The following is a 25,984-nucleotide window of genomic DNA, read 5'->3' on the forward strand; positions in this document are numbered from 1 at the left end:
TAAAGTCCCTTAGATTTTAGAATAGTCAGGTGCATTCTTTCTCCCAAAAACAATGGGAAAAGAAATAATTTGTAATTTTAGGCTCCATATAACTTACATTTCATTGCTATGAAACAACATTATCTATGTGTCTCATAAACACATTTATATCAGCTCTAAAGTGTGTTTTACATTGTACCCTCTGTTAGCAATTTGAGGTTTTTATAACTCTAAGATTTAGAAAAAGAAGTTGTAAAAGTTCCAGATTCGTAGCAAGTTGCTGAGAGAACAATTGTTTGATATCGCTTCACCTACCAGAAGCCACATATTTGTCCATCTCAATTATTCAGAATAAAAGATACAAGTAAAAAGCAAGCCAAAAGCCTCTGTGTTGTCAAGACAGTCTCTACAAAAGTCTGAGTGCTAAAGCATGTGCCCTTCACCCACAGTAGCTCCCGGGCTGTGCTCTCTGACACGGTGCTAACCAGCAGTTTCCAAACCAGGCACAGGGCCAAGGGCAAATGAGGAGGGCTTGGGGGCTGCTAGGCACAGTGAGAAAGGGTAGCAGAGAAATTAGAGAAAAGAAGTAATTTCTATGAAATGGAATACCAGATGTACACACAGTTATCTCATGGAATCATTCTGGACAAGAGCTTTTTACACCACACCGGTTTTTAAGGGTGTTATCCTCCAATGCAAAAGTTTATTGTGCTAACTTTGCCCCAGAGGAAGAAATACACTGAATTTCTTCTGTTTAGGTAGGTAAGGGACTGATGATTACATTGTTTATATATTTTATTCTAAAAAAAAATAAAATAAAGTGCTTATTTTCTCAGTAGAAAATTCTGTCTGAGTCACCATGAGCCCTGAGGTTTGGTCACCATAATTCAATTCACTTTCAATTCTTTAAAGGAGTCTATTACCAATCCAAACATGCACAGGGACAATGGTACGGCCACAGGGACAGCATAAAAGGAAGTGTTTTGCTATAAAATTTATACTCAGTATACCATTCTCTCAAGGACATTCCATTCCAATGCTTAACAATCAGCTTCAACTCTCAGCCAGCTCGTTCCAGGTCCACCAACAAGATTACCAAGAAACCCCAGACAATGCCCAGGGCAGAAACCCCCATCCCTCCCTTCTGTTCCTGCTCTTTTCCTCTGTTCTCTCACACTCTGTTTGCATCCTACACCTTTATTCCTGCCCCTTTCCTCATGCCCCTAGCATACGCCACTTACATGAATGTCCCTTCTTGCCCTGGCTCCCCTTAAAGGTAGCTACTTTACCTCAGCTGAAAATACTGCTTTCTGACTATCGATTTTTCCACTTTCACCTTAATGGCTCTTATCAGATGAACTTTCCTCCCTCGGAAACTATTCAATGCTTTTTCTAGCACTCCTGGACTGTGGCATTTGCAATAAGCTATGTGTCTTAACTACCATGTAAACATTGTTCTAAGATTTGGTTTCCTATGTAATGTTCCATTTTTCCTTTATCTAATATATGCCCATTACAGAAAATATGAATCATATATAAAAATATGTTTTAAAAATTCCCTGTAATTACATGCTAATGATAAGCATGTTGCATATTTCACATGCATAAACATGCATGTACACACACGTTTATTATATTGTATAGAACATTTTGTAATCTGTTATTTGCCCTTAATGTTTTAGCTTGAGTATTTCCCTATATCATTAAAAACTTATTAAAACATTTTAACACATAATTTTGTCATAAAAATATATCATTGTCATTGTTGAATCATTCTTTTACTATTAGAGATTTAGGATGTAAAAAAGGCAAGTTATCTTGCAGCTAAAATGTAAAGTAGTACAAAGACTGGTATTTTTTAAAATTTTGAAGCATAGTTCTAGACACCTATGTGTGTATAGGAAAGTGGGGGTGGGTATATGAGTCAATTATGTGCAATCTTGACACAGGAGCCTTTGCTGTTGCTTCTGTTATGATGGGGTTTCTTATGCTTTCATTCAGGTACCACATACATAAGGAATGAAGATAAAACCTCAGTCATCTGTGTGCCTTTTGCCATATAAAGACATATGTTCTGAACACATCTAGCTGTTTTAAAATCTTTTCAGCTGCCACATACCATAAAATCATGCCTTAAATAACTTAATCCATTTTGAAGTGAGCTATATGAGTATCTGTTTCCTTTTCCCACCCTGCCTTCTTTCATTATGCCCCCTCTATTGGAAAAAATCATATCAGGCATTTCTATAGTTTATTAACTATTTTCTTTAGCAGTAGAAAAATAAGAGGAGAGGAGCAAGATGGCAGAGGAGTAAGAGGTCCCACTCTCCTCCCACAAACACATCAAAAAAACACATCTCCATGTCAAACGACTCACACAGAACATCAACTGAGTGCTGGCAGAAGAACTTAAACCTCCAAAAAGGGCAAGAAACTCTTGACATAACTGGGTAGAACAAAAGAAAAAGAAAACAGAGAGAGAGAGAGAGAGAAAAGGAATCAGGACAGGACTAGCGTTCCTGAGAGGGAGCTGTGAAAGAGAAAAGGAACCCACATCCTGGGAAGCCACCTAACGGAAAGATCAGCTGAGTAAGTCGCTGAAAAAAGTGCAGCAGCTGGACTTAGGACAGCAAAGCAGAGTGAGAGCCATACAGATCATTTGAACTACTGGCCAGACACCACAGCCTGAAATGCTTGGGTGGGGGCTGGGCGCTGATCCTTAGACTCTGGAGGTCAGTCCCTGGGAGAGGACTGGGCTGGCAGTATGGAGACAGCCTAAGGGGCTAAGGAACAGGGCGCCATGGGCTGGGAATGGGAACACCATGTCAGAGGGAACCCAGGAGAAGGTCTGGACCTGGAGGAGAGGCAAGGTACCATTGTTGTGGAGGGGCAACAATGTGCGTGTGCTCATGTCTGCGGGCACTCAGAGGGCAGTGCGGCTCTAGCACAAGTTACAGGTGGCGAAAAGCCTCTTGCTTCTTCAGGGGAGATTGGGCACTTCTTGCGCAGGCTACCAGTGGCCAGGCACCTCTTGTGTAGGCTAAGGGCATCAGGGGGCTAAGTGCAACCGGTGCCTCTTGTACGATATATACGTGGCAGGGACAGAGTGAGGCAGTCCTCTCAGAGGACAGAGGGAGGCGTGGCTTGCCACCACTGAGGGCCTGTGATTGGGCTCCACCTGCGACCCCAGTCACCTCAGGGATTGGCAAAAAAGAAAAAAAGAGGGCACTGCAACCAAGCACCATACATTGTTGCTCTCACTCCCCTGGAACACATCCACCCTGAAGCTGCTATTGCCAAATGCCCTGGGTGGCATCCAGGCACTTAGTCACTGTCCCTTCCCAAGACCCTACAGCTAGGAGCAGCTGGTGCAGTACCTCCTGTGTGGGTTAAGTGGGACAGGGTGCTTCTTGCATGGTCTGCAGGTGGTGGGGGCAAACTGCTGCAAGTTAGCCCTGATTCCAGAGGTGGGTGTGGCCCATGGCCACTGGGGATACCTGAATAAAAATCACTTGCAGCCCCAACCACCTCAGAGGGCACCACAGAGAAGGACATTGTGGTGGAATACCACCTGTTGTTGCTCTTGCTCCCCTAGGAGCATACCCACCCTGCCTTTGCCACTCCCAAACACTTTGGGCAGTGTTCAGACTCTTGTTCACTGTCCCTTCCCAGAAATCTGCACCTAGGAGCAGCTTGTGAAGCATCTCATGTGAGGGCTAAGCAGGACGAGGTACTTCTGCCATGGTCTACAGGAGGTGGGAGGAAATCACCACAGTTATCTCTGGCTCCAGAGGTGGGAGTGGCTTGCCACCACTAGGGGTCCGTGAACAGACACCACTTGCAGCCCCACTCACTTCAAGGGCACCACAGAAGAGGGCATTGTGACCGAACACCACCTGTTGGTAATTTCACACCCCTGGGAACACACCTGCCCTACTGCTGCCACTGCTGAATGCTCCAGGCAGTACCCATATGCCTGATCTCTATCACTTTCCAGGATCCTGCAACTAGGAGCAGCCTGTGCAGCACTTCTTATGTGGGATAAGTGAGACAGGTTGCTTCATGCAAGGTCTACAGGTGGCAGGGGCAAACCACTGTAGTTATCACTGACTCCAGAGGCGGTCATGGCCCACTACCACTAGGGGTCCCTGAACAGGCACCACCTGTGGTTCCAATCACCTCAGAGGAGGGCACTGCAATCGAACACAAGCTGTTGTGGCTCTCACTCCCCTGGGAACTCACACACCCTGCTGCTGCTACTGCCAAATGCTCTGGTCACATTGTAGATCTGCCTAGAGCCCATTACCACTTCCAAGAGCCTTACAACTAGGATTAGCCTGTGCCACCTTCCTGCAGATCCTTGCTACTGTTGAGAATCCAATGATAAGGCACTGAATGCTGGTTCTATCCATTACCTCATTCTCCCTGAAAACACACTGAGCATCCTGGGGATAACAGCCTGCTCACACCAAAGAAAGACACAGCAAATATTCAAAATCCCACACCAAAAATAAATAGTAACCCACCAAACAATACAAAGGGGTGTTCTTGCATAGAAGTAGCATCACAAGACTGCAGCTTGGCTTCCCCAAACTCACAGAAAAAGGAAAACACAAGCACAATGAAGAAGCACAGAAACCATTCCAAGTTAAAGCAACAGGAGAAATCACCTAAAGCAGTCAACAAGGAAAGAGATCTCTGCAGTCTGACAGACATTGAGTTCAAAAGGGAGGTATTGAAAATAATGAAGGAATTAAGAGAGGATAGGAACAGTAATTCAGATGCCTTTAGAAAGGAACTAGAAAATATAAGGAGGAGCCAAGAAAAACTATAAAATTCATTTGCAGAGATGCAAACTGAGCTAAAGGCAATAACGAGCAGAACGAATAATGCAGAGGAACGAATTAGTGATGTGGAAGGTAAAATAATGGAAATCACCCAATCAGGATAGCAGACAGAAAACCAAATGAAAAAACATGAAAGCAATATAAGAGACCTATGGGATGATATAAAGTGGGCCAATCTACACATAATAGGAATTCCAGAAGGAAAAGGAAAAGAAAAGGGGATTGAAAATATATTTGAAAAATTATGGCTGAAAACTTTCCAAATCTAAAGGATACTGATATCAAGATACAGGAAGAACAGAGGGCCCCAAACAAGTTGAACCCAAACAGGCCCACACTAAGACATATTACAATAAAAATGGCAAAAGTTAAAAACAGAGGATTCTAAAGGCAGCAAGAGAAACGCAAGGTGTTAATTATAATTATAAGGGAACCCGCATAAGGCTATCAGCTAATTTCTCTACAGAAACACTACAGGCCAGAAGGGAGTGGCAAGATATATTTAAAGGGCTGAAAAGAAAAAAAATTGCAGCCTACAATACTCTATCCAGCAATAATATCATGTAAAATAGAACGGGAAACAAAGAATTACTCCAACAAACAAAAGCTAAAAGAGTACAGCAATATTAAGCCCATTCTAAAATAAATACTAAAAGGGCTTCTATAAATTAAAAAAAAAGTAAGAAGAATTAAGATGGAGTAAATCACAATCGGAAAGCAATCACTTAAATAAGCCAGCATACAGATCTAAACATGAAGATGTTTAAAAAAAAAAAAAGACATCAAAATCAAACAATGTGGGGAAGGAAAGTAAGAAAATATAGATTCTTTTTTAATTTTAATGATGTATTTGAGCCTATATGACTATTAGGCTAAAGCAAGCAGATATAGGAAGGGGAACCACAAATCAAAACTACATTCACAAAAACTGAAAAGTACTCAAGCATAAAATAAATGCAAACATCCAACCCAAAAAAGAAAAGAAGAAAAGAGAAACATAGAATCAACTGGAAAACAAGGTTTAGAATGGCAATAAATACATATCTATCAATAATCACCTTAAATGTCAATGGACCGAATGCTCCAATAAAAAGACACAGAGTGGCAGATTGGATAAAAAAGCAAAAACCTTCAATCTGTTGTCTACAAGAAACTAACCTTAGGGCAAAGGACACATACAAATTGAAAGTGAGGGGATGGGAAAAGACATTTCATGCCAATGGACGAGACAGGAAAGCAGGAGCTGCAATACTCATATCAGACAAAATAGACTTTAAAATTAAGGCCATTAAGAAAGACAAAGAAGGACACTATTTAATGTTTAAAGGATCCATTCAAGAAGAGGGTATTAAAATTGTCAATGTATATGCCCCTAATACAGGAGCATCCAGATACCTACAACAAATACTAACAGACATAAAAGGAGAGATTGATGGGAATACAATCACAGTAGGAGATTTTAACACTCCACTCACATCAATGGACAGATCCTCTAGACAGAAAATCAATAAGGCAACAGAGATCCTAAAGGACACAATGGAAAAGTTAGACTTAATTGACATTTTCGGGACATTACATCTAAAAAAATCAGAATATACATTCTTTTCAAGTGCACATGGTACATTCTCAAGAATTGATCACATACTGGGGCACAAAGCTAACCTCAACAAATTTAAAAGTGAATAAATTATTTCAAGTATCTTCTCTGACCACAATGGCATCAAACTAGAAATCAACCACAGGAAAAGAAATGAGAAAAAACCTACTACATGGAGACTAAACATGCTACGAAAAAACCAATGGGTCAATGAGGAAATCAAGAAGGAAATTAAAAAATACCTTTAGACAAATGATAATGAAGACACAACCATTCAAAATTTATGGGATGCTGCAAAAGCAGTGCTCAGAGGGAAATTCATAGCAATACAGGCCTTCTTCAAAAAAGAAGAAAAATCTAAAATCAACAACTTAACCCATGACCTAAATGAATTAGAAAAGAAGAACGGGAGTTCCCGTCGTGGCGCAGTGGTTAACGAATCCGACTAGGAACCATGAGGTTGCGGGTTCGGTCCCTGCCCTTGCTCAGTGGGTTAACGATCCGGCGTTGCCGTGAGCTGTGGTGTAGGTTGCAGACGCGGCTCGGATCCTGCGTTGCTGTGGCTCTGGCGTAGGCTGGTGGCTGCAGCTCCGATTCAACCCCTAGCCTGGGAACCTCCATATGCCGCGGGAGCGGCCCAAGAAATAGCAAAAAGACCAAAAAAAAAAAAAAAAAAAAAAAAAAAAAAAAAAAAAAAGAAAAGAAGAACGAACAAAAAACAAAACCTAAAGTCAGAATCAGAGTTCCCATTGTGACGCAGTGGAAATGAATCCAACTAAGAACCATGACGCTGTGGGTTTGATCCCTGGCCTTGCTCAGTGGGTTAAGGATCCAGCATTGCTGTGAGCTGTGGTATAGGTCACAGATGAGGCTCATATCTGATATTGCTTGGTTGTGGCATAGGCTGGTGGCTACAGCTCTAGTTAGACCCCTAGCCTGGAACATCTATATGCTGTGGGTGTAGCCCTAAAAAGACAGAAATACCAAAAAATAAACAAACAAACAAACCAAAAACCTAAGTCAGCAGAAGGAAGGAAATCATAAAGATCAGAGAGGAAATCAATAAAATAGAGATTCAAAATCAATAGAAAAATCACTAAAACCAAGAGTTGGTTTTTTGAAAAGATAAACAAAATTAACAAATCTCTGGCTAGACTCACCAAGAAGATAAGAGAAAAAGCCCAAATAAACAAAATAAGAAATGAAAAAGGTGAAGTCACAATGGATACTACAAAAATACAAAAAAACCATATGAGAATACTATGAACAATTGTATGATAACAAATTTGACAACCTAGAAGAAATGGACAACTTTCTAGAGATGTACAGCCTGTTAAAACTGAATCAAGAAAAAATACATCAACTGAACAGACTGATCACTAGAAATGAAATTGAATATGTCATAGAAACACTCCCTACAAATAACAGTCCACGACCAGATGGCATCACAGGTGAGTTCTACCAAACATACAAAAAAGAACTTACACCCATCCTCCTTAAACTTTTTCAAAAGGCTGCAGAAGAAGGAACACTCCCAAAGACATTCTATGATGCCATCATCACACTAATTCCAAAAGCAGACAAAGGTATCACCAAAAAAGAAAACTATAGGCCAATATCTATGATGAACATAGATGCAAAAATTCTCAACAGAATTTTAGCCAACTGAATCCAACAACATATCAAAAAGATCATGCACCACAACCAGTTGGCATTCATCCCAGGTGCACAAGGATGGTTCAGCATATGAAAATCAATCAACATCATACACCACATTAACAAAAGAAAAGTCAAAAACCGCATGATCATCTCAATAGAGGCAGAAAAAGCATTTGACAAAGTCCAACATCTATTCATGATCAAAACTCTTACCAAAGTGGGTATGGAGGGAACATTCCTTAACATAATAAAAGCCATTCATGACAAACCCACAGCAAATATAATACTCAATGGAGAAAAGCTGAAAGCCTTCCCACTAAAATCTGGAACAACACAAGGATGTCCACTCTCACCACTGTTATTCAACACAGTATTGGAAGTCCTAGCCACAGCAATCAAAGAAAAGAAATAAAAGGCATCCAAATAGGAAGAAAAAAGGTAAAACTGTCACTGTATGCAGATGACATGATAGTATATAAAGAAAACCCCAAGGACTCAGCCCAAAAACTACTTGAACTGATCAACAAATTCAGAAAAGTAGCAGGATATAAGATTAACATTCAGAAATCAGTCACATTTCTGAATACCAACAATGAAATATTAGAGAAGGAATACAAAAATACAATACCTTTTAAAATTGCACCTCAAAAAATCAAATACCTGGGAATACACCTGAGGTAAAGGACTTATATGCCAAGAATTGTAAAACATTAATCAAGGAAATTAAAGATGATGTAAAGAAATGGAAAGATATTCCATGCTATGGGGTTGGAAAAATTAATATTGTAAAAATGGCCATACTACCCAGAGCAATCTCTATCAAATTACCCACAACATTTTTCACAGAACCAGAATAAACAATCCAAAAATTTATATGGAACCACAAAAGACCCAGAATCGCCAAAGCAATTCTGAGAAACAAAAACCAAGCAGGAGGCATAACTCTCCCAGACTTCAAGAAATACTACAAAGCCACAGTCATCAAAACAGTGTGGTACTGGTATCAAAACAGACAGACAGACCATAGGAACAGAATAGAGAACCCAGAAATAAACCCAGACACCTATGGTCAATTAATCTTTGACAAGGGAGGCAAGAACATAAAATGGTAAAGAAACAGTCTTTTCAGCAAGTATTGCTGGGAAACCTGGACAGCTGCATGCAAATCAATGACACTAGAACACGCCCTCACAGCAGGCATGAAAATAAACTCAAAATGGCTTAAAGACTTAAATATAAGACAAGATACTATCAAACTCCTAGAAGAGAACATAGGCAAAACATTCTCTGACATCAACCTTACAAATGTTTTCTCAGGTCAGTCTCCCAAGGCAACAGAAATAAAAGCTAGAATAAACCAATGGGACCTAATCAAACTGACAAACTTTTGCACAGCAAAGGAAACCAAAAAGAAAACAAAAAGACGGCTTACAGAATGGGAAAAAATAGTTTCAAATGATGCAACTGACAAGGGCTTAATCTCTAAAATATACAAGCAACTTACACATCTCAACAGCAAAAAAGCCAACAACCCAACTGAAAAATGGGCAAAAGACCTGAATAGACCTGTCTCCAAGGACTATATACAGATGGCCAGCAAACACCTGAAAAAATGCTCAACATCCCTGATTATTAGAGAAATGTGAATCAAAACGACCATGAGATACCACCTCACACCAGTCAGAATGGCCATCATTAATAAGTCCACAAATAACAAATGCTGGAGGGGCTGTGGAGATAAGGGAACCCTCCTGCACTGTTGGTGGGAATGTAAGCTGGTATAACCACTATGGAAAACAGTATGGAGATACCTTAGAAAACTATACATAGAACTACCACATGACCCAGAAATCCCACTCTTGGACATACATCCGGACCAAACTCCTCTTAAAAAAGACACATGCACTCGTGTGTTCATTGCAGCATGATTCACAATAGCCAAGACATGGAAATAACCCAAATGTCCATCAATAGATGATTGGATTAGGAAGATGTGGTATATATACACAATGGAATACTACTCAGCCATAAAAAAGAATGAAATAATGCCATTTGCAGCAACGTAGATGGAACTAGAGACTCTCATACTGAGTGAAGTAAATCAGGAAGAGAAAGACAAATACCATATGATATCACTTATATTTGGAATCTAATATGCAGCACAGAAAATAAAATCATGGACTTGAAGAATATATTTGTGGTTACCAAGGGGGAGGGGGAGGGAATGTGATGGATGGTGTGTTTGGGGCTAACAGACACAGACTACTGCCTTTGGAATGTATTAGTAATGAGATCCTGCTGTGTAGCACTGGGAACTATGTATGGTCACTTATGTTGGAGCATGATAATGTGAGAAAAAAGACTGTATACATGTGTGTGTAGTGTGTAGCTGGTTCACCATGCTGTACAGCAGAAAATTGACAGAACACTGTAATCCAACTATAATGGAGAAAAATTAAAATCATTATATAAAAAAAAGAAAAAAAAAGAAAAATAAGCAAGTGATGAGAAAATTTCATCTTTAATATTTCAGCACAGGGTATTGCTAATAAGATTCTGGAAGATGAATTCCCTTCATGGCTCAGTGGTTAATGAATCTGACTAGGAACCATGAAGTTGTGGGTTCGATCCCTGGCCTCGCTTAGTGGGTTAAGGATCTGGTGTTGCTGTGAGCTGTGATAGGTCCCAGACGGGGCTCGAATCCCATGTTGCTGTGGCTTGGCATAGGCCAGCGGCTACATCTCCAATTAGACCTCATCTGGGAATCTCCATATGCTGTGGGTATGGCCCTAGAAAAGATAAAAAACAAAAAAACAAAAAATAAAAACAAAATATGAGTCTGAAAGAAAAATTATACCAAGAATAAATTATTGTACTATGAATAAGACAATATATCCAGGAAGAAAGAAGATGATAATACTTCAAAGGAGTGAAAAACCACAAATGCACGTTGTAGAGGGCAGTAGCTTGACCCTCAGTCTGCTAATCTCCACTGCTAAGCTTCAGACATATCTGGTAATTTTCATCACACTGGTGGTGAAGGTTTAAGAAGCATATGTTCATAAGGAACCCAAAGTTTTGCATGGGCATGGTGGATGTAGTTAAAGGTGAACCCAGTATCGGAATGGGTATTGAACATACATGGTGGCCCAGCAGAAGTCTAGTAGGTAGCCTGGCAGAAGCACTAAATATTTTCCTGCGACAAAACCATCCCAATGGAGGGGAGATCCAGCTGAGATGCTCTTAGTGATGTAAGTCTTAGGTGTTGGTAAGGAGCAGGCAGTCTGCCCACAGCATAGTGCCTATGACTCATTTAAGACTGACCCAGAATCTTGGAAACATGGCTTGGTCCTGGGGCAAGAGAGGGCTGGAGGCTACAATTGAAAGAGTCTAAACTAACTTGTCAGGGCTCAAGTCACACTTCTTTAGGATCTCTCATATTTATTTATTTTTGTCTTTTTAGGACTGCACTCACAGCATATGGAGGCTCTCAGGCTAGGGGTCGAAACGGAGCTGTAGCTGCTGGCCTTCACCACAGCCACAGCCATGCCAGATCTGAGCTGCATCTGAGACTTACACCACAGCTCATGGACCCTTAACCCACTGAGGGAGGTCAGGGATGAAACCTGCACCCTCATGGATACTAGTGAGATTTGTTTCTGCTGAGCCATGACCAGAACTCCTAGGACCTCTCTTAAGCATAGAAGAAATCCATTCTCCCTACTCACTTGCAGGCTATGGGCCAGGCTGGATATTTTCAAAGCATCCACCAAGAGATAATGACCAGGGCAGACAGGGCAGCATGAACGACAAAGCCATCAGGCAGAGCATAGTATATGTACAATGTCCAGTGGATACAGCAACAGGCAGTGGGGCCATTAAAGCAGGAGGGGCAGCAGCAGGTGGGGGGAGGTGGTGTCATCCCTGGGGGTGCCTCAAGTAGATGCAGGTGCTGTGAAAGTTGCTCCTGAGCACAGGTGAGGCACCACCCGAAAACTCCCCAGAGGACTTGGAAGAGGGAGTTTACAGCACTCCTGAACTCCTGCATGAGTGTGGGTGGGCAGGGGGTTAAGCCCAACTAATTGGGTTGTAGGTGTGAAGGTTTCATTAAGCCCTATGATTTACATATCACATACATATGCCATTTTGGAGCAGAAAGACTTCAATTTTAAATAAGTTTTAGAAGCAGTGAACTTCAAAGGCCTCCTTTGGGGTCAATTAAGGCCTGCATATGTACCTTCAAATATTTAAGAAAGTCATTCCTCAGTGGAGGGGGCAGCTATGCTAGTGCATACTCAAATAGGAAGACTGATAAAATGCCCTCCGAAAACGGTCTCCAATTTTTTTGTTTTTTATACTGGAGAATCCACATTTGTACTTTATATCAGGTTCTGTATATGTAGGAATATGATAATAACCATAACTTGGTGAATTATGCCCCACATATGTACCTCAACATGGTTTTTCCTGCTGGAGTGTGGTACACACTTACCCTCCCTCCCTCCATGCCTTTTTATTTTGTTTATTTAAAGTTTTATTTACTAAGCTCTATATGATGGGCTGTGCAGGTAACATAGACGCTTAGGGGACAGTCAGCAATCTTACAGCTACTTCATTCTTCTCTTTGTTACACAATCCAAACCATCAGAACAACTAGTGTAGCCACTTAAACATTTTAAGTCTGACGTGAGGGAAAATTCACAATACAATTTTAATCGATTGCATTTAGTGTTTATGTGATTTTACTGACTGTAGGAAGAAAACATCAAATCCTTAACTCCTTTTGCCTAATTTTCTTTTAAAAGTGTGAATAAACTCTATGAACACAGACTAAAAAGCAGAGTGCTTTGTAATAATTCTAAGAGTAAATGTGTTTGTGACTGTTTTTATACAATTTATAGTTTTTTCCTTTAGGAAATTATTAGGGATTACAATGGTTCTCAAAGGGGAAAAGATTCAATATAGAATGTTCATTTAGTTATACCAGAAACACACAAGGTGCTGAAACTGTGGCTTAAATATATATATAAGGCTGATAAGTGAAATACTGAGATAAGTGGATCCAAGAAAATCTACTATAACAGTTACACATCTATGCTTTGCTAATAATATGCATCTATAGGTAATAAAAACATATATGTTCACACCCAAACACAGCAGGTTATTTGATGCTTATAAGTTTTTGGCACACTGTTATTTAACTATGGGAAAATAAATTGTGAAAAGAGAAAAAACAAAAATGTGGCCTCCTTCCTTCTAGACAAGAGCTGGTAACTTGGCAATTTTAATAGAAACCTAGAAAATCAGGTATTATAGAACTGCTTTCTTTTTCCAAAGGAGTTAATAACAAAGGAATTCAGATTCTGTGGCTTAAATCTACAGATGAAAATTCCTCTACAAGTAAAACCAACCTTCATTTGGTCATTATCAGGTCATTGAGGTAAATCTAGGAAAGATGAATGCTAGTGATGGAGCATACAGAAGAGAAGTTTACAAATCAATAATCTATGGACTAAAGTTAAAGACTTATACATCTTTTAATTCACCCAAGCAAGGAAACTGCCATCCTGCCCCTTTAAGAAAATGGCCGAGAATCCAAGTCTACTCCCACTTGGCACACAAACCAGCCATTCCATAATAATATTATCTTGACTGCAAAAAGAACAGAATCTTTGTTTACATGTAAGCTGGAAACTTTCAAATACTAATCTTGAGAATGGAGTGTATACTACACTCTCTGAGGCCAAATTATGACCACAGTTATATCAAAGACGGTACAAAGAGTCCTGAAAAGGGATAAGAAAGGGACGCAGAGAAGAGACAGGAAAACAAAGTGGCCAGAGAAATGCTTGGCAAGAGGCCAGCATAACCTTGGCCTCCGCTGCCTACCCCAGGCCTTCTGCCTCTCTGTCTGCAGAACCACCTCCCTTCCAGCACCCGCAGCTCTCTCCTCAAAGAAATGCCAGAGAACCTCTGCCAGTGCTTCATCGATACCACACATGTCAAGGTAAACAGACTACAAGGCCACAGCGCATGGTTATCCAAAGAAGCTGCTTCTCATCAGAATGGGATTTCTCATTTGCAAGATTTACCAAATCAAGGACTATGTCAATTAAATCTGTGCTGTTGAATGAAAATATTTTTTTAAAACATATTGGCACTTTCTCCTGGAAACCAACAATGCTCTCTTCTTGACATGTGTTTAAGATGAAAGATAAACATATATTTACTTATGGAAATAGAGGAAAAATACGCCAACTGCTTGGTATACTTAATGTGTACAAAGGGGTAAAGATTCAAGAGTTGCTGCAGTCTGCCACTGCCAATATCTTGCTTGTAACCTTAAGGCAGTATCATAAGCTTTCAGGGCCTCAGTTTCTAGAGCTGTAAATTGAGAGAGTAGGACATGTATAAGGTTGTCTGTTAGTATGATGAACTTTGATCCATCCACACCAGTCAATTCCAATATGTCACACCCAGGATACCTTTTGGAGGGTCAGTTAGAGTACGTGCTGACTGATGGAGGGAGTCATATAGGATTTTAATATACTTAAAAAAAAAGAAATATAAGTTCTGGCTCCCCTCAAATCAACTAAACCTCTTCCAAGTCTCTTGACCTCATCTGATGCAATCTTTATCACTTGATTGAAGCAATTTTCTTTGAGCCTTCTTAGAAAGGCATACATTTTAGCACTAGATGGTACACTGTAGGTCATCTCCTTTGACTCTCAGATTTTATAGATGGAAAAACTGAGGTCATGGCGCATCAACAAGAAGAATACTACCACAGCCCAGATCCCATGGTTTGTGCCTAGTGAGATTTCCATTGCCAGAGGCTACCCTCAGAAATTTGAGATGGACATGTGGTACATTGTTAGGCCTTGAGAATGCCAGTGAGGATCACAGGCAGACTTTTGTTTCACCAGCTCACATGCTCTAGATACCACAGCCAGAGTAACACTGGATCTGAGCCACATTATGACCTATGCAGCATCTTGCAGCAACACTGGATCCTTAACCCACTGAGCGAGGCCAGGGATCAAACTTGCATTCTCACAGACACTATGTTGGATTCTTAACCCGCTGAGCCACAATGGAAACTCCAGAAATCACATACTTGATCATATTGAAACATAGTTGAGGGGACACCAGACAACCTAGACACCTCTGTAGCTAAAGGAAGAAAAATCACAGCAGATGTGAAGTGAGCCTCCAACACAGCCTCTGCGTCCCTGCTTCTCATTATATGTGCCCTTGCGTAGTAGCCTGAACACTGTATCAGAGTTGGTCTGTGTGACCAATAGAAAACAGTGGAAGGGATATTATGCTACTTCTGAGACTAGGTCATAAAAGGTATTTGATTTTTGTCCCTGCACAAAGCTATTAAAATCCTTAGAATTTCCCAAGTGATAAATGTGACTGAAGGGTCTTTTGTTCCAATGAGAGGACCCTTGGCAGAACCTAGATATATTCAGGATGGGGGCTGGTCATCAGAAAGAACAAGCCTTCATTAGAAGCTTAGATAGAACTTCCAATCCCATTCCCCAACCTTTAGGAGAGAAGAGCTGGAGATAAGCTTGTTATCAATAAAGTTAATCAATTACACCTACTAAATGAAATCTCCATAAAACCTCCTAAACAATGCAGTTTGTGAGAACACTGATGTGCTCCAAGGGTGGTGTGCTTCGAAAGCACCCCCTCCCAGAATATTTTCTCCTGGTGCATCTCTTCCATTTGGCTGAGTAATAATAAACCAGAAATAATACGTAAAACACCTTCCTGAGTTCTTTGAGTCATTCTAGCAAATTATTGAACCTGAGAGGAGAATCGTGGGAACCCCTGAATTTATAGTTGGATGGGCAGAAATATGGGTAGCCTGACGTTTGAAATGGAGGCAGTCCTGTGGGACTAAGCTCTAAAACTTTGCACTTTGAAGTCTGCACTAACTCCAGGAGTGGGTGTCAGAATTGAATTGAATTTTTGGATGCCCAGTTGATCAGTCATGAGAAGATATACCTCTCAGGTTTCCTGATCTCAGACCACTCATTCTGGGGCAAATTAGCTGCAATGTCTTGAGGATACTTAGGTAATCTACAGAGAGTCTGCATGTTGAGAGATCAAGGTCTCCTGCCAACAGCCATGTTAATGAGCCTCTGTGCAAGAGCCTGCAGGATTGACACCTTACTTACAGCCTTGTGAGTGGAGTCTAAGTCACTTCTAGACTCCTGACCCTCAGAAACCTTGTGAGATAATATACACTTGTTGTAAGCCACTAGATTTCTTGGTAATTTGTTACAGCAATAGATGACTATTACACAGTATATAATTCCTTATACCTACTTTGGTTTCTAGTCTTTGTCATAAAAACCCACCAAAGGTAGATCCTAGAGTTTGAAAAAAGGAAAGAATCCAACAAATTACCCTCTGATTCTCAAATAAAGTAAACATACAGTCTAAGTTTAATTTGTTAGCAGAAATCACAAATATTCACAATAGCTAATTCACTACACCAAGTTTCAAGTTTCAGTAGCTCTCCTTGATTCTTTTCTTTTATTGTTTCATCGACATTATTAGCATCCTTGTTTAGTTATCTGTAAACTAGCAATGGAAAGAGTATCTACCTCTATTCCTAAGAAATTAAGTAGATCAAGACTTTCTAGTCTCTATTTTTTTCTCAATGCTTTATTTTTTTCTGACTAGATGGGTTCTGGAATCTATTTAGAAATTACATTCTTAAATAACAATAATATATTGAACAGCTCTATAGGTAAAGCTTTAGTCCACAAACTTGGATATGCAAAAAATGTTCTATTTCTTCTTTAAAAAGAAAATCAAGCTAATTTGATTCCTGACTTCTATTTTACCAGACAGATAAGAAATCCAATCTCAGTTAACATTAAGGCTTCCTCCTCGCCATCTCCCAGAATCTGGCTACAGTCTTAGTCATCACCAAAGCATCAGGGAGAGCCTGGCCCTTTATATGCTTATTTTGGTACTGCAGCATGTTTCCTTCTGGCCTAAGCTGGGCTATAAGCTTGCAGTGGTGGGAGGAAAACCAAGGAGATGACAAACACTATACCATACACAAATCATCCTATGGCAGGGAGACATTAAATGAAAGAAAAGAAGCAAGCAATGTGGTGCCAGCCTTCAGGTTTCCCAAACACTCAACAGGAAATAGGAAATGGAAGAAACAACAAATTAAGGAGTAAAAGCAGAGCCTTGTAAGAAGTACCATTTAAACTGCAAGAGCTGGGGGAATCCCCAGAAAAAAAAATGACCAGAATGGAGTGGGCTTAATGAGAAGAAATATATGCATATATAGTACCTTGCATGTATATGAAATTTTATTTATTATGAAGAAGTTCTTCCATATTTATAATTTTTTTTGAGCTACCCTATACAGTGAGGTTAGTAGAAGAGAAATTAACAACTTTATTTTACAGATGAGGAAACTGTGCCTCAGCCAGTTTGGTGACTTATTCAGTATTACAGGGTTGGTTAGGAGTGGAATATAAAACTGAGCCCAGCTCTCCTTCTACTGAGTTCTTTCCCTGGTCCCCTCTTCCACTTGTGGGGTAAACTGGTTCTCTGAAAGTTCTAAAGTAGGACTGGAAACATCTCCATGGACAAAGAGAAGAGGCAGATACATGTGACAAGGAGTGTGGGTAGTGGTGGAAAACATGAAAAATACAGGACAAGAAAATAATCAAGGCAGATGGAAGGTCCCAGATATAGAATAGAAAGCCAGGGTGTGGAAAGTGAAAGACCGCTGAGTGGTGAATAAGGGAGCCACTGATACTAGACAGCAAATTTTCCCCTCCCATCTCCTGACTAAGAAATTTAACTCCTACATCTCTTCATACATAAATAACCACCAAGAAAACATAGATTTTTTCACCCAGTAGTACATCTTTCAATGCAGCTGTAGACAATCTCTCTTTGGACCCTTTCTAAAGCTTAGACACAGTGAGAGACTTCTCATTTCTTGTTCTCCAAGTCCTGTATCCAAGGCTCATGCAGGCAAACTTTGGAGATACCAGTGATGCTGCCAGTTTAGATCTGGACCACTGCAATCAAGAGGGTACTGAGATAAAGCAAGTCACATGAATTTTTAGTTTCCTAGTGATATAACTGTTGTGTTTATACTATACACTAGTCTCTTAAGTGTGCAGTAGTATTATATCTAAAAAAATGTACATACCTTCAATAATTTATTGCTAAAAAATTCTAACTATCATCTGAGCCTTCAGCAAGTCATAATTTTTTTTGGTGGTGGAGGGTCTTCCCTTGATGTTCATGATCGGGGTGGTAGTTGCTGAAGGCTGGGGTGGCTGTATCAGTTTCTTAAAGACAATGGTGAAGTTTGCAAATGACTCTTCCTTCCACAAATAATTTCTCTGCTGCATGCAATGCTATCTGACAGATTTACCCACAGCAGAACTTCTTCCAAAATTGGAGTCAATCATCTCAAACTCTGTCACTGCTTTATCAACTAAGTTCATGTAATATTCTAAATCCTTTGTTGTAATTTCAACAGTCTCCATAGAGTCTTCACTAGGAGTAGATTTCATCTTAAGAAACCACTTTATTTGCTCATCCACAAGAAGCAAATCCTCAGTTGCCAAAGTTTTATCATGAGATTGCAGCAATTCATTTACAGCTTCAGGCTCCACTTCTAGGGGCAGTTCTCTTGCTATTTTCATCACATCTGTAGTTACTTCTGCCACTGAAGTCTTGAACCCCTCAAAGTCATCCATATGGGTTGGAACTGACTTCTTCCACACTCCTATTAATGTGGTTATTTTGACCTCTTCCCATGAGTTGTGAATGTTCCTAATGGCATCTAGAATAGTGAATCTTTTTTAGAAGGTTTTCGATTTACTTTGCCCAGATTCATTAGAGGAATCACTATCTATGGCCGTTAGAGCCTCAAACAATGTTTTCCTTAAATAATGAAATTTCAAAGTCCAAACTACTCCTTGATCCATGGGCTACAGAATGGAGGTTACAGTAGCAGGCATGAAAACAACATGGATCTCATCGAACATCTCCCACCAGAGTTCTTTGGTGACTGGGTGCATTGTCAATAAGTAGTAATACTTTAAAAGAAATATTTTCTCTTGAGTCTGGGCCTAAAATATTCAGTAAACCATGTAAACAGATGTGCTTTCACCTAGGCTTTGTTTCACTACAAAGCATAGGTAGGACAGATTTAGCATAATCCTTAAGGGCTTTAGGATTTTCAGAATGCTAAGTAAACATTGGCTTTAACTTCAAGTTACCAGCTGCATTAGCCCTTAACAAGAGAATCAGCCTGTCTTTTGAAGCTCTGAAGGTGGGCATTGGCTTTTCCTCTTTAGCTATGAAAGTCTCAGATGGCATCTTCCTCCAATATAAGGATGTTTCATCTACACTGAAAGTCAGTTGTTTAGTGGAGTCAAAGTGGAGTCACCTTCATTAATGATCCTGGCTAGATTTTCTGGAAAACTTGCTGCAGCTTCTATATTAGCCTTGCTGGTTCGCCTCATTTGAATGTTATGAAGACGGCTTCTTTCCTTAAACATCATGAACCAACCCCTGCTGTCTTCGAACTTTTCTTCTCCAGCTTCCTCAACTCTCTTAGTCTTCACAGAACTGAAAACAGTTAGAGCCTCACTCTAGATTAGGCTTTGGCTAAAGGGAATATTGTGGCTGGCTTCATTTTTACCTAGAACAATAAAGCTTTCTCCATATAAGCAATGACGCCATTTCAATTTTTTATCATTCACTGGAGCAGCACTTTTAATTTCCTCTAAGAACTTTTCCTTTACATTCATAACTTGGCTAACTGGTACAAGAGGCCTTAGCTCTTCTTTTAACTGCCTTCCTCACTAAGCTTAATCATTTTTAGCTTTTGGTTTAAAAGTGAAAGATGTAATTGCAATATATACATGTAAGGATAACCTGACTCCCTTGCTGTACAGTGGGAAAATAAAAAAAAAAAAAAAAAAGTGAAAGATGTGTGATTCTTCCTTTCACTTGACCACTTAGATGCTACAGTAGGGTTATTAATTGGTCTAATTTCAACATTGTGTGTATCAGGGGATAGGAAGGCTAGAGGAGAGGGAGAAAGACTGGGCTCAGCCAGTCAGTAGAGCAGTCAGAACACACACAACCTTTACCAAATAAGTCTGATGTCTCACATGGGTGGGGTTCATGGTGTCTCCAAACAGTTTCAATAATAATATCAAAGATTACTAACTACAGATCACCAGAACAAATATAATAATAATGAAACAGTTTGAAATGATGTGAGAATTACCAAAAATGTGACACACATATATGAAATGAGCAAATGACTTGGAGGAATAGCAGCAATGTTTTGCTGGATACAGAGTTGCCATAAATCTTTAATTTGTAAAAAACACAGTATCTCTAAAATACAACAAAGTGAAGCACAATAAAACAAGGTATGCCTGTATTCTGCTCTGGACATAAAGACTTCATAAGTGAAGTCTTTAAGATGTGCATCACAAGCACCTGCTATTATGCCTCTGTAACTCTTACTGATACACCACATTGCCATCCACACTGAGCCCACTGAAAATGGTGCAAGAATTACCAGGGAGGCATTATTCAAGCTGACTTCTTTCATGGAGTGCAAAGACAAGAAATGGTGCATTGTATCTTTAAGCAGAACAAGACAGAAGGTCTCTGAAGGAATAAGGGGATGGAGGCCCAATTTAGAATGTGATGCCAGATGGGTACAGTGGACCATTATGATGCTGTAATGCTTTGTTAGCCTTTCCTAACAGACTGTATGTGATCTAAAACTCTGATATTGAAAATCTACACTTATTTATGTGTTTAGAAATGAGACATTTATTAGTAAATGGGAGGGAAAAAAAACACTCTACCAATACTCAATCTCTCTCCTAGACCACTTTCTCAACATTGTTAGCAGATTTGGTAAGCAATAGTTCTTTGCAAATAAAAATTCTCAAAATCCTTAATCCCACCCACCTCCCACAGCCCAGCCTTAGTTAGAAAGCTTTGTGGCTCTGAGTCAGTAGAGCTGGTTATCCTCTTTAATTGGACTGATGGTGACAATTGTAATTACCTTCGATGAGATTGCCTGTAATGTAATTATGCTTCCTTCGTCAGTGTGAGCTGGGCTTGTGGAATACATACAGAAGATGCCTCCAATTACTGAGAGGTGAAGGGGAGCATCGGATTGCCTCAAAACCATGTTTGTTACTGTATAGGATTTTTAAAATTATATATGAAGCTGAAGGAATTAGGCCTCAAAGCAGCTTTTTCTGATCCCCAAACATTCCTATATGGAGCTATACTAGTAAGAGGTCTACATTCCAGAACTCTTCTTTTTTTTCTTTTTATTGCCACATCTGCAGCATATGGAAGTTCCCAGACTAAGGGTCTAACTGGAGCTGCAGCTGCTGGCCTATGCCACAGCTACAGCAATGCCAGATCTGAGCTGCATCTGGGACCTACACCATAACTCACAGCAACACCAGATCTTTAGCCCACTGAGCAGAGCCAGGGATTGAACCCACACCCTCATGGATACTAATCAGTGTTGAGCCACAGCAAAAACACTCAGAACTCAATTTTTTTTTTTTGTCTTTTTGCTATTTCTTTGGGCCGCTCCCGCGGCATATGGAGGTTCCCAGGCTAGGGGTCCAATCGGAGCTGTAGCCACTGGCCTACGCCAGAGCCACAGCAACGCAGTATCCGAGCCGCGTCTGCAACCTACACTACAGCTCACGGCAACGCCGGATCATTAACCCACTGAGCAAGGGCAGGGACCGAACCCGCAACCTCATGGTTCCTAGTCGGATTCGTTAACCACTGCACCACGACGGGAACTCCAGAACTCAATTTTTTATTTAAATTTAAAAAAATACTTTAAGGACTACATAGAACTCATAGCGAATCTGTATGTTCTCATTCAGTTACTGCTTGTTGATTAACTGTGATTACATCTAAAAAATACTTTTTAGAAGCATACAGTACATAGTAAAGTTTACCTCGATTTTTTTCTATGATTTGAAAATTTACCATTTCTGAAAGTAACATAATAAATAATAGGAGATAAATTTAAAATAGTCTTTATAATAGAACCATAATTAATACCTAAGAAGCCAGCTGCTTTGCTGCAATGATACCTCTGTTTTGCAATTAACACATGGAGAACTTAAAAATTTTCAATCGGAAGCCCAGGCTCTAAACAGGATAGGTCTGCCAAATGTATTGCAAACACAGGTAGCTTAGGAGAAATGGCGCATACTGGAAATCCACCCCAATCTTATTATATTAGTTTCAGCATTGCTCTCGTTAAAAACAGAGCTGCTTATGGATTCTTCCTTCCCAAGCATATGAAACATAGAACTTGGAAATATGCCCTTTTGAAAAACTTATTCCTATATTCACAAACCAGATGGTGCACATCAAATACATCCTGATTTTCTAATGACATAAAAAAAGGGTTCCTATTGTGTTCTTTAATAAGATTAATGCATCCTCAATCGCTAGTTTTGACAGATACTCCCAGAAAGTTGAACAACTTGGCACACGTTGTCTTGCTGGACCCAAACAGAAAGTCTTCACCCGAGTGAAGAGCTAGGGCCACGCTCAGGGGACCTCTGCTTTTTCAGTCTTCTAAAGTGGGCTTGAGTAGAGGTGCAGGCCCTGCCACAGCTGTTCACAAAGAAACTTGTCTCTGAACATCAGAGATGAATCTGCTGTCTCATAAGAGGGCTAACCAAGCAGGAAAAAGACTCTCTCTACCTCCCTTCCTCCCTCTCTTTCTGTGGTGCACTCCTTAGTCAAGCCATCAAGCCATTTTCATAGGATGTTTTCATCACTACCACCACCAATAAAAACCTAATTCCAGGCACTGCTTGAAGGTCACACTTGCGACTTTGAGACACCTACAGTAAAAATGTATTAAAAAGCCAATACAATTATGCTGGATTCTTCCAACAAATTAGAGAAGAGTACAATGTTGTTTACCTTGGAGAAGGTTGGTCTGTGTGGCCAAAACCTGAAAAAAAAGAAAAAAAGGATTAATTTCCTTTTATTTCTGACCTTGCCACCATGATACTGCATCAAAGACACCTGTGGTATGCCTATTAATTTAGTAAATACACATGTAATTTTTCTCTTGCTGGAAGTAACAGAATGGTTGAAGCCAAGGTGGATTCTAATGTGAATTCAATTCTTCTATTTAATTCCACTATTAAGTCGGGAATATGGTAAGCTGAGGAAAAGCAGCCACCTTGAGGACAAAAAAAAAAAAAAAACTGTGGCTGGGTAGAAGTTGTAGCTATGAAACTTTGTTTAAACTTTCAACAACTTGAAGGCCTCTGATCCACTATGTCTTATTTTATCTTGCTTCACAGATGAGAAAAAAATGTTCTTTGTGCTGAGACATCCTGTTTCATGAAATTCAGCATCGTATCTCATTTTTCTTCATGAACCACTCTAATAGGCTGGAAGAGAACACACTACAGCTGGTTCAGCCATAGAACACCCTACACCTGTAAATAACAGGTAGGCAGCCTCACAACCTATACAATAAATCAGGTGCTCCATCAATTCTATAAGCCTGAGAGTCTGAAAATTGAAGGAAGGTTATTTTTTATAGCACTTTGCAAAAGCTATTGCTGAGTTAGGTGTTCTGTTAAGGTGAATACCATGTCTTGTTTTCAGTTTGCTTTGCAGAAATATTTATTTTACATTTAAATTGGTGTATCATCCAACTTGGGGTAGGAAGACAATTTAAAATAACACCACTACCACCAAGTTAAGGCTAATCAATACTTCAGGATTTGAGAAAGTTTCCCCAAATGTCACTCAATTCCTTGGGACCTGGCAGTTTTCCTCTCCTTAAAGCATAAGACTGCTTCTCTTCTTGGTGTTTTGGCCTTAAAAGGAAAAAAAAGTATTTTGCAAACAGGTACCAAATCAATCAAAAGGTTAGCATTCTTTTTATTTTAGTGCTCTTTCTTAATGGGCAAAAATTGATTGATTTGTTCACCTAGAACATCCTTAGCCTTAGGGCAGAAACAGTACTTTGTACACAATAGTGGACTGGATTTAAACAAGAGGAAGAAAATCAACATTCAAGAATACAGTGAACTTCAAAAATGGAAGAAAATAGAAAAAGTAAGGTCTGAAAGTACATTGGAATTCTAACATATTTTAAATCTAATGTCTTCGTTTTAAGTTGTATTGAATTATCCTGTGTGTACTGGTGCTTTATCTTAGTTGGAAATGTATTTACATTATGACATCTGAATTCATCTGGATAGTTTATATTATCACCTTAGTTTCCTTTAACTACATATACTTGGTGCGAAAAAAAATTAAGGTTCTTCCTCAATAAATCTGCAATCTCTATTGCTTCCTTCCTTCTCCACTGCCATATTGACTTCAAAACTACTTTGAGGAAGAGGCTTCTCTAAATGGAAAGTTGGTTGACCTTTCAGAAAAGACAGCTGGTGGAAGAGAGAAGCTGCTATTTCAGCTATCCCTGGCTGGAATAAAGTGAGAAGAACTACCAGAACCTAGTAACATGAATTTTCTTTTACTCTGATCTTCTCTCTGACCCCATTCTACTACTTATCCTTTGGGCTTCTGGAAGTAGCATGCCCCCAGCACAATAATTTATATTGTAGGAGAAGTGGTTTTTAAATTTAAGTGGTCATGAGCGTCCCTTGGGACACTCGGAATCTCTAAGATTAGAGATTCTAAGTCTGAATCTCTATAGGGTTAACACCCAGGAATGTTTATTTTTCAATAACTTTCCTGATGACTTTGATCAGGTGGTCACTCTGAGCAATACAGACTTAGGAAGATAGGAAAAGTGATCTTAGGCTGTGCCAGTGCCAAGCCTGGGGTGGGTAGACCTATTATATTGATATTCCGTCTCAGAATATGTACTCAATACATATATAAGTTTGAAAAATTGTATACAACATATAAGCACCATGTGTTCTTTACTTGCAAATGTTTTTCCTTCTCCTTTAATGATTTCCAAATAGATAAGTGACATCCCTTAAGCATTCTTTTGCTTTGGTAACTTATAAATCACTGAAAAAGGAGAAAGTTGAGGTAATATAGACTAATTATCATGGCCCTTTTGGTTAATTCCAGGTAAGTCACAGAATACTTGAAATTTGAAGCTGGAAGGACTTCAGAAAAAATTAGTCCTGGGGTTTTCTTTTTTTTTTTTTTTTTTTCCCCTTCAGTTGAAGAAGCTTTCATGCAGAGAGATTAACTAACTTTAGGATTATTTTTCAAATGGGGATGATCTGAAATATTACTGGAAAGTTTTTAGCTGTGATCTTAAGTAATTCCTAGGTGTCTGCTTAATTTTTACCCCATCTCAGTACAGATGGAAAGAGCCACAAAAAAGAACTACGTAAGTAAATACAATTAATCATAATCAATCATGTACTGTCTTACATTTGCCTAGAACCAAAATACTGAAATGGACACATGGTATCCTGCTGGTTCTAATTTTCCACCAATTCATTAAACATTTCATGCTTTGCATGTGACAGCACAAACCTTTCAACTTCCTATTATAATTAATATTATGAAAGGCACCAAAGTGCCCAAATATGTGCCATAGAGTCCTTGAGTGTGGAATGGCCATTTCTATTACAGAGAGAGTATGCATAAATAATAATAATAAACATTATTATCATTTTCTCTGTATCAGCCTCAGGACTTCACTATATTCATCTATAAATGTTGGGTTTGGGCTAGATGATATCTAAGAATCTAACAGTGTGATACAATTAACCTAAAACACAAGGACTGGCATAAAGATGTCAATTTTTAATTCAAAACATATAAAAATATTTGAGAAATAATCATCTCTCCCACCACC

At 39.5% G+C, this 25,984-nt stretch overlaps 1 protein-coding gene across 1 annotated transcript in view; it reads right to left on the reverse strand.

Annotated features, from left to right (window-relative positions):
• Positions 1-25,984, reverse strand: part of SEMA6D (semaphorin 6D) — a 598,535-nt gene that overhangs the window by 163,436 nt on the left and 409,115 nt on the right. The window contains exon 4 of the mRNA XM_021096114.1: positions 23,098-23,128. The gene's annotated coding sequence lies outside the window, so the exon portion shown is untranslated. The remainder of the gene's footprint in view (positions 1-23,097; positions 23,129-25,984) is intronic.

The sequence above is a fragment of the Sus scrofa genome, chromosome 1, assembly GCF_000003025.6.
Source record: "Sus scrofa isolate TJ Tabasco breed Duroc chromosome 1, Sscrofa11.1, whole genome shotgun sequence".
Taxonomy (NCBI): Eukaryota; Metazoa; Chordata; class Mammalia; order Artiodactyla; family Suidae; genus Sus; species Sus scrofa.